The sequence below is a fragment of the Bactrocera latifrons genome, unplaced genomic scaffold (genome assembly GCF_001853355.1).
Source record: "Bactrocera latifrons isolate USDA-ARS-PBARC rearing strain unplaced genomic scaffold, ASM185335v1 scaffold_63, whole genome shotgun sequence".
Taxonomy (NCBI): domain Eukaryota; kingdom Metazoa; phylum Arthropoda; class Insecta; order Diptera; family Tephritidae; genus Bactrocera; species Bactrocera latifrons.
Genome location: NW_017537301.1, coordinates 790186 through 801273, shown reverse-complemented (window position 1 = coordinate 801273; position 11088 = coordinate 790186).

Sequence of the window (11088 nt, the reverse complement as noted above, 5' to 3'; positions counted from 1 at the left end):
CAAAAAACATAAACTTTTTCATCAGCAGTTTTTTATTATGCATTTTAATATTATTTTGTATTTTGTTTTTAATATTTTTGGAAACGGCGCAGCTTTAATGACTCCATCATTATTGGGCCCTAAAACAAAATGAACACTCGACCGTGTAAATACTCAGGGGATGCGCCGTCAACATTGAACGAAGCACAAAAGTGTGCTAAGAATCTGAAAGAATTGCATTATCTTGTTTGTGACAATCCCCCCTCATYCCTCATCKTCACTATCACCACTTTAGTGAATTGATTTGKTAAGTTCGACGCTCAGCGGACGAACAGCCTTGCGGTGCACATTGTGCGGCGAGCGTAACGCTCAACGTCGGTTAGCTGTAGCTCATCCATGTCATTCGTACCTTCAGCTGGCTGTGCTGTCATACCGCACCATATTTTGCAACTGTCATCCTTATTTCATTTTTCCATGCGCTGTCAAAGACACACCTACTCACACACACACACATACACAATACACTGAAGCTGTGAATTTACTTCTTCCGCTATCAAATTTTGACTCAATTTAATAAAGCATGATGAGGGTTATTACACTCAACTGCAGCACGAGTGTAGGTGTGTGTGTTTGTGTGTCTCAGCTAGTGTCTTAACCTTTTTGTGCGCTGTTTGCATTTCCGAAAATAGATTATTAAAAAGTTATGTTTTTGCTTTATTCTCCAAAAATTAAATTCTTATTTTATTATACCTTTCAGCCGATAGAACTTTTTTTCGATAACTTGAGACAATAATCAGAAACTGCTTCAGCCTGCACAAGCGCCTATGACAAGTGTTTTATCAGAATTTTTCCGTCACTTTTGAAGATTAATATTCTCATTTTTTTTTGCAATAGACACAGTGCTTTTCGTAAAATCGATGGAGGTTTACCAGTAATGATATTGAAAGTAAAACTAGTTTRGAATTACTTTTTTGATATTTAGAAACGAAAGTAATAGTAATTAAGTTATTATTCTTCTTTATTGGCGTAGATACTGCTTACGCGGCTACAGCCGAGTTTACAACAGCGCGCCAGTCGTTCTATCTTTTCGCAAATTAGAGATTCCAAGTTCTTCTCCACCTGGTCTTTGCAATAGCGTGGAGGTTGCCTCGCAGATCTGAAGTGTTTTCATCCAATCGGACAACATTACCTAGCCAGCGTAGCCGCTGTCTCTTAATTCAATGTTGTTGTATAACTCACTTTACTTYTCAATTGCCTACTCAGTCCAAAGTAGCACCTGCTGGCAAGAGTTTATTTGCGTTGGATTTCGAAGYTGACGTTGTTGTTTGTCTTAATTCTGGTTCCTATATAGAGAACATTATCCATAACTTCGAACTTATGACTGTCAGCAATGATGTGGGGTCCAAGATACGCGTGTGACGACTGTGTATGATGACAGGAGATATTTCGTCKTGCTCTTTACCATACGCCAATATCTGTACAATCTTATAGAAGACTGTACYTTCTCTATTCAGCTCCGCAGCTCGAATTATTTTCTCCAAGAGCAGATWGCAGAAGACGCACGAAAGGGAGTCGCCCTGTCTGAAACCTCGTTTGGTATCGAACGGCTCTCAGAGRTTCTTCCCGACTCTGACRGAGCCTTTGGTATTGCTCAACGTCAGTTTACACAGCGGATTACTTTTGTGGGGATACCAAATACATACATCGCGACATAAAGGCAGCTCCTTTTCATGCTGTTGTAAGYAACTTTGAAATCGACGAAGAGGTGGTGCATCGGTGCTTTTTTACGGATCTTTTCCATGATTTGGCGCATGGTTAACATCTGCGCAGTTATTCAATTTCCAGTACTGTACCGCTGTTGCACCTCCGAAACGTCGTCAAGAAACCTTCTTGCTTCAYGTTGAAGATATTTTATAGTCTCCTCTTCTTCTACCTCTTGACAGCTTCTCCAATTGGCATTATATGGTCTTTTTGGTCTGCTGACACGTCTACCAATTAGATAATGACCTGTTAGCCACTCCTTCTAGAGTTAAATTTTAATAATTGGTATATACGGCCCATATTTTATTCATGTCAGGCTTACCTATGTGTKGAGTCCACTGATACTCGTCTAAATGTATATATAACATATTTGTCGATTAAATATCTACAAGTAGTCATAGGATCCGGAGTCTCATTGTATTGTGGTGCCTACTTAGTTCGATTGCTTCTGAGTTGTCTGCGATTTCATTCTCTGGAATCCATTACAATATTACGCGAGACAGGATGTTAGATACATCAAGAGATCAAGACAATTTTTCGTTATTTTTATGGAAGACTTTTTTGATTTCAAAGTCGCTTGGATATCTGTACATATAAATGCAAGAGAAATTTTTTTTATTTTTCTGTGATCTCCGCTCGGAATAGCATCCACCCGAATTAACGAAACTCCTGGCGAGTCGCTAACACCACTTCTGAGCGATTTCTTACTTCAGACGTTCCAATTGTTGACAGTGTAGATCCGAATGAGAGCTTAGCCGTGCTTCAGCAGCTCATGCTAAGTAATTCCCTGACAGTTCCAACCAAGCGCATAGCAAGACAATCAGTGTTTGTCAGAGCTRGCAGTCTGCATTTGGTCTCTGTGATTCAAGCACGTCCGCGTTCCGTTACAAATTCCTATCTTTCCATTACTAAGCATAAACCAATRCAATGCGAAATTCCGATATCTCGCCATCTATTCAAATTAATACCAGATATTTTTTTAATTGATCTTACATGTTACATATTGTGTGAAAATCACTTTTTCTAAGTCTTATAGAGTCTCTTTTTGAAGTCACTACGCAACCCATAACAGCAGTTGACGTGAGATAAATATCACAAGATTATATAAACAAAAAAAAAGATGAATTAACCAATTTGAATCATTTTTCACGAAATAACACCAAGTGTAATGAAATAAGCAAGGAATTAAATTCCCAAAAAGTTGTGTGACATTTTTAAGATAGCTAAGTCCCGTTAATACCAACGCGTAAGATTGTTGTACATACATAYATATTCTTAAATCTWGCATGCAATTTCGCATACAAGAGAGCAACGACAAAAGCAGGAAAGCAAACTTAACTAACTGTAAAAATCTTATTGTGATTTCATTTTCTTCCCCAGAAGAAATGCACACACCCCTTTGAGTCGATGCACGCATATAACGGTAACACGCATACATATTTATGCAAGCGTCTTCATAGATGCGCTCGCTTGAATGTAAGTTAGTTTGCTAAAGGAAAATATCCGGCGAACGCGAAATATTAAGCCAGAATGCACAAACGCAATAGCACGCGAGCTGCAGGCGACAAAAAACAAGGTTGTGTCTGCTGCTGCCCTTTCTCTTTTGGTATGAAGCATTGAGCTGTGCAAATTGCCAGATATTTCGGTGTTGCGGGTGCACGTAGCGTAAKTCGCACAACTTCCAAATCAGCGAATAAAAAAGGTTAAAGGGAAATGCTCTGCAACTGCGTTGGCAATGGAGATGCTTCATGAGGGGGGAGAGCGAAACAGCATAAGTGCGAGCGTGTTCACTTGCTAACACAAGCACACACAACAAATATGAAGTGCATAACTGTACACATAACTCAATTATATACAGAGTTACTTTACAGCAGGGGAAAGCGGCGACAATGGGAGTGTCATTATACAGAGGTGCATCTGTGTATGTGTGTGTATGTTTCAATGTTTTTGGTATGAGGAGTACACGCAGAAATTTCGAATTTAATTTATTTGGAATGCTTTTTCACTTTTAGAATATTTCTTATTCTCCAATGAAGCTGTCAGTAATTGGATTTTTATCATGATTTCGATTAAGTATAAGAAAAAATAGAGTTTTTATTCCGGAAAAGTTGTTATACACTGAACAATACACCATATCTGTTTGAGTATTTTAGTGGAAACTAGTCACTTTGTTTTCGTGATATCATTTTAAACGTGCTTCCCTTTCAAAGAGGCTGCTTATTTGCGGAATTGCTGATATTGGACCACTATTGCATATAGATGCTATACAAACTAATCCATCAAAATTAAGTTCTTCTGTGGAGAACTTTTTCATTTGACGAGATATCTTCACGAAATGCGGCATATATTATTAAATCCCCGAACAAATTACTTTAATCGATCTCTGGTATCATGGCGAACAGCTGCCATGATCGTTCAAATTCAATATAAATTCTCTCAGAAAATTAATTTTCTCCTTATTAAGTCTGTTTYTCAAAAAAATTTAGTGATTTTGGAACAAACCGCGCTCTCACTTTTCTTTAACCCAAATTATGTTTCAAAATGGTTCTCACTGTTGTCTTGATCATCAGTTGATATTGATGGCCGTCGTGGACGTGGTCCGTCGTCAACACGTACTCATCCYTCCCAAYGACAAAAAATAACACCTTCAACAAATCTTTCAAACATTCTGAACGCTTCGGCACCAGAAATTTGGCTCTGCACATAAAATTTAATGGAACTTTCTTGTTGACTAATTTCACTCATTGARAAAAGCAAGCGTATACTAATCACTAACAATTAATTTGATGTGAAATTTATCACGGGTATCACTGGCATTCATACCAACCAAAAAAATTATATTTCGACGACAGAGTTGTTACTATTTTTTGCACACAGTGTAACTTTGGTACATTGCATGTTCGAAAACAACTAAAAGCCATATTAAATATTGGCTCTATTAAAAATTCTATATTCCGCATATATGTATATGTTAAAGTACCACAATTAACTGTTCTTCTGCAGGCACATATACATTCCTGAATCTCYTGAAAAAAAGAAAGGCGTCGTTTAAATGAAAATTCCTGAGCGTAGCCGCGTGCTGGGAATATTAAAGAATTACGTACTTTGGAATATTCGTAATTAAACTTGAACGAACATTGACATGCATACTTGAAAATACCATATAATATATTAGAGACATAGCAGAKCTGAAAAGATTTTGATTAAGTTTACTGGTAGGTTGCCGTAGAATGTTGTTGTAGTAGCAAACATGCACCAACTTTTTTTCCATCGACTGTTGTTGCTTGGAAAACATTTTTTTCGGTTACGAGGCACCGACTGTGGACAGGTTTAATATTTTAGTTTGGTAAAATTTTCTTGCGCGCTGAAATGTAGGCAATGGTTCAGTGCTAGGGGCTTACTCGTTAATTGTTATTATAGTGGCAAATAATATTGCACAAGTTATATTGAGGTGACAGTTCTTGGTTAAATACRTATCCAAACCCGTTTGAGTCACTTATATCCGTGCTTAATAGGACATTTGATTTTTGCAGCTAATCGAAWTAAGATTGCTCCACAGAATCATAAAATTGTACCGAAAAGCCAATTYCCAATTACTATATATTCATATAATTTTAATATGTCTGAAAAAATTGGTCTTATTCAGAAATTTGTACTATCAAAATCATTTTTTTAAGTATATACTTATATATTTAAATATGCAGCATATGTTTACATACATATATGCTCTATAGGTACTCACATCGACACTCACCGTTGCTCGCCATAAAAGCAGGGCCCCCATKAAGAGCGTAAAAGAACGAATGACCATTAAATTAAAGTGAAAGTGTGCAACCATCTTTCATTAACCTAACTGCATACACATACATTCATACACATACATACATACACATCCATACACACATGCTCATCAACTTTAGAGCATTCTTTGCAACCGCCTTTTTTCGGTAAACCAAACCACATGCTTTGAACGCGTGGCCAACACGCAGACACACCTGCACCGGGGGCTCATTTCCTTCCCTTTTTAAAGCATTCCACTTAAAAATAATAAAAACAAAATGAAATTGCTCATAAAAATGAAAACAGCAACAGCAACAGCAACATCAACATCAACGTAGATTTCGCAATTTGGGCGCAAAGTGTGCGCCAACAGCACCGCAAACGCTTTATTCRACTTTTGCAACTATTCGCCGGCCATGAGTGGCCAGCGCCCGGCGCGTAGCAGGCTCAATAACGACACTGGCCGCAACTTACGTGTGTGTGCACACGTATAATAACCGACCGCTGGCAATAACATAAATTCGGTTTCTAAAAACCATACAAAAATTTAGCAAAAGTGCAAGCTAGCTTATTCACGTTCGCGCAGAAATGTGAAAAAATTGTATACAACAACAACAGCGAACAGAGACAAGAAAACTTTCCACATTTGGCGTACGCATATTCTCAACGGGGGCACTGTGCACGCGAATTGCCTCTGCGCCACCCCTAACGGTCACTGTTGGTGTATTATTATTATTTTTTCGTTATTTTGTATATTGGTTACTCACCAACCGAACACAAAGGGGGCGGGTGTGTGGTGGGATACGGTAGGCGTGTGGCACAAAGCGCAAAAATCAACACCATTGGTCAGTTAAAAAATTAACTGAGAAGCTTCRTGCAGACAACTGATGTGCGAGCTTTTTCATTTGGTGAGTAAGATTTAGTTCGGAATTTTGAGGCTTAAATATATCTAAACGATTTATTCTAGCAACATGTTGTTCGYAGTTTTACAAATAAATTGATTAAATTAAGTTACATTAGCGCTGGATAGCAAATAGAAGATTGTTTGTGAAGTTAGTTATATTCAAAATTCATTTACTTTACTTGGATGGCTGAACGTATGAGATCCAATAAGTTAGAGCCTTGAGATCAGAGGAAGTAGGAAAGAACATTCAATTGGCACTTAATATCTGACACTATTTTTAAGGAGTTCGTCGGGTTCGAAAACTTCAAAAAAATCGATTTTTCTGTTTGTCTTATAAAATGCTGGAGGCTAACTAAGCTAAGTGCGCCATCCTTAAATACGTTTTTCTTGAAACTGAGTTTTTGAAATCGGGGGGCACGACACCCAGGGAGATGAGGTCTCAACGGCTAAATTTTCGATATTTGTATATCAAAATTTCAGCAGACATTGTACAAATATGTATGTACCTTTGATATGTCGTATTATACAGGGTGGGCAAAAAAATACCAAAGGGTGTAAAAGTTTAATAACTTTTTCGTTTATTAATTTTTTTTTTTTTCTTTCAGATTATATAGACAACACTTGGAGAATTTGTATTGGAGAGGTACACAACTGAACAGAGAACCAGAATAATAGAATTTTATTATTTAAACCAGAGATCAATTATTTTAAGGCAAAGAGCATATCGTGATTATGAGTGATGAAGCTCATTTTCATTTGAATGGCTTTGTTAATAAGCAGAACTGTAGGTTCTGGGGTTCTCAAAATCCAAGAGCCATTCATCAACGCCAATTACACCCCATCAGGTGTATGGCACTTTTAAGTTACACCCCTTGGTTTCTTTTGGCCCATCTAACCCTTTAACCATAGCGGATGAAGAACGACTTGGATTGGAGACAAAGAGCGCTATGCCATATTACAATGTCTTCTATCAATGATAATAGTTTTAGAACAATACTACGTCTCCATACGATGTCAATTGAAAAGTTCCCGGCCTACCATATTAAAACATATTTTTAGCAAAATGCGTTCGTTTTTTTTTTTTTATTTATCACAGTTCCCTTCAAGGGTGATACGCCACAAAATAGGTCTCAGTTTGTACGATCACTTCATCATTCGACGAAAACTTATTTTCAGCGAGCATTTGAGAACAGGAAATAATCGATGGGGGCCAGATTTGCAGAATACAATGGATGCGGAATCAATTTGATACATATTTCATCGATTTTTGTCATCGTTGTCACTGATTTGTGACACCATGCATGAGATCGTCCTTCAAATGACCCAATAATGATCTAGTTGCTGTTGATGGTCTTGACCTTATCAAGGTAGTCAATAAAAATTATTTCGCGCGTATTCCACAATATAGACGTTATAACTTGCCAACCGACTGATTCGTTTTTATGCTTTAGAGCGGGTTCATCGAATGCATTTTTATTTTTTATTTTTTGTTTTTTTGTTGTTTTCATCAGTAACAACCTCTTCTTCACCACGTCTAAACTTAGCATACGTATCCTTGATAGTTTATTTCCCTGGGGCAGTATCCGGAAACTCGTCGAACCAAGCTGTATTTTTTCCTTTCAAAAAGCTATATTTTATCAACAAGCGAGATTCCTTTTTATCCATTTTTTCACGATAACAAAAGTTGCTTCTTGGTCCCTTGACCTTTTAAACATCAATTAATACAACTACAAAAAAAGTGAYACATTGGCTCTGACATATTATTTCCAATTAAAATTTTCTGCTTCTTAAGATAATTTTCCACCTAAAAATTTAGTTAGATAAAAAAAGTATGATCAAAGAACTTCGGTAGTGTTTTCGATGAAACAGAAACAGAGACAACCCCTTAATGCTTAAAGATAAAAATAGTGCTTAGAGCTTTGGAATAAGGTAGTGTTTCCGATGAAACAAGAGACAACCTCTTAATGCTTATAGATAAAAATACTGCTTAGAGCTTTGGACTACACTACTAAAAATAATCACGTCCACAGTTTGTCAGGAAAAGGACCCTCTCAAGAATTGTAAAACTTTGGTTCAGAGTGTATGGAATAGCAAAACAGTTTCTTAGAAAGGCGGAGAAAGATAAACCGACAGTATTTCTTAAATCAGAAAAGGATTTAAAAGTGCTGATTACCCGATAAGTACTGACAGAAATTGGCTGCATATTACCACATTGGAGCAAACATGGTTTCACTCGGCGGGATTAAATTAAATAATTTTTAATATTTTTTTCCGAAGTTCATGAGGCTCTCATGACTTCCGGTTCATATCTGGAGAGAACAGGTAATAAGAAAAGCTTAAATAAACTGGCTGAAGCTTATATGTACAGTTTGGAACTGGTAAAAGCTTCTCTAAACGGTTCTTTCAATAAATCTTGCAAACATGTCGACACTTAAAGATTACAAACCCTGCTATAGATTCTAAATTAAACTCTAAACATTGACTCACTTACTTATCGAATGTTTTTCAAAGCCTCTTTTTAATTGTAGTATTAAAACTTATTTATTATTAATCAGTTCGAGCAGCCTTCTACTTAAGTCTGCGTGTGAGTTGAAGTTGATTTCGAGCTGCGAGCTCCGGCAAAACACCTACATCACGGGTGGGGCGATCAATTTGAAATAAATTATGCAAACCACCTCCGAATTTAAATGCTTCCAATGCAGACATCAAATTACAAATCAGTACGTCCCAGCGGATTTCGCTGCTATTACGACGCCACCTTTTGCTGCATCGGCCAAAATACAGTTCCCTATCGATTTAATTTTAACATCGAAATCAATTCACTGTTGCAGCGAATAATAATAATAAAAGTGAGGAGCGAAATTCGCGCGCAGATTCCGACAATAGCCAACAATCCGAGGCCTGTGCCGGCGCTGAGGCGGAGCGGCAATGCCAATACATTAGGCTAATTCAAGTCATAAATTGCACGTGGGCAGCTCGGCTATGCGCGTTTATGGAAAAATAGAAATTTCGCACTCAACCCCCAATGCCCGAGGGAGTCCTTTGCGTGCTGCCGTTACGCCTCGACGGACATGACCAAAGTGAATGTGGCCTACACACGCACACACAGGCGTACATATGACGTTGGAGCCGCAAATTGAAAACCGGAAAAAACTTAAAATTCAATTTGTATTGATGGAGCGCGCCGGTCGGAGTGAGCCGTGCGAGAAGTTTGTGAAAAAATTTCATTTAACTAAAGCACCTGCACATTTCGCCACTCACACACACACACACACATGTACAGTGGACTCGTCGTGCAAAGGCGCCGGCGAATGCTGAAAGGCTGAAATGCGAAAAGGCATGTAAAAAAGGTAACAAGTTCCGTTAGGATTTCACTCGGCATTTACACCAATTGGAGGCGAAGCAACAAAGTGCTTTTATAACGCGGCAATTTTAAAAATTGATAGAAATTGTTGCAAAAATTGAGTGGATACAGCTACTTTGTAGACACACCAGCACAGCAAGGAATATTTAAAGAAGTTAGCGGCGGCCAGTCGTTTAGGCAGTCGGTCAGGCTTTCACCCGCAATGGCGCTTTGGCATGCGGACGCAAAGAGTTGGCGTTTGCAATCTCAGCGTCATCTTCACTGGGCGGATCGAGCGGAGAGTCGGCAAAAGCCGCCTAAGATCGCATAACCGCAAGGCAACCGATGCAGTGGTGGACCAACCAATACACCGCACAATCAAATCAACTATGCGGTCAGTCAATAGTTTAGAATAGACAGTGAATTGCACTACGTCGTCATAAATCTTCTGCTGTCTTTAGGGCTTCAGAGGTAATTTTGGTTTTTTTTTCACAGTCCGTCTGAGGAATTGGAAGGAACTGCAAATTCTACGAAATTTTGTTCGACTTTTAATGAGATTTATTTTCCATACTTTCATCTAAAGGTGGACTAACAAATAGATAAATAAAACTGCGACCGTGTACTTTCTTAACTTTTCGGCTTGTCATTCCAGAACTAAGTCAAGCATAAGGTAAGGACAGCAAAGTGTGTCAATGAGGGGTATTCTCTTAATAGCCTATAATCGTATCCAGGGCTGATTACTTTTATGATGTTACACTCGTTTGAGCTCTACGATGATACATTACATCGAAAAAACATAGAAATTTCAATTTTAATGAATCAAGGCGKGATTGTCCACATAGGCTTTAGGCTTTACATATGTATATCCACAGGAAAAAGTGTAACGGTGTGAAATAATCACACGATCTTGGTGGCCAGTCGACCAGCCGAAAGCGTGGAATAATCTGCTCACCGAAGTGTTCTCTCAATAAATCCATTGATTGATGCGATGTGTGGGCAGTAGCGCCGTCTTGTTATAACCAATTTCCGCGAGTTCCCGAGCTTCAATTTTGGGCATGAAATAATTATCATGGCGTTATAACGATAGCCATTGACGGGTACGTTCTCACCAATTGCATTTTTGAAGAAATATGGTTCGATGATTCCACCGGCCCACAAACAATGTCAAGTCGTTTTTTTTTTTTTTTTTTTTTGTTATGAAATTGCAATTAATCTCTTCAGGTTGCTCTTTGTGCCCAATCGACGATTTCGGTTGTTTGCATACCCATTGAGCCAAATTTGGCTCGAAAACGTCGGATTTATTTGGAACTTTTCAAGAGTC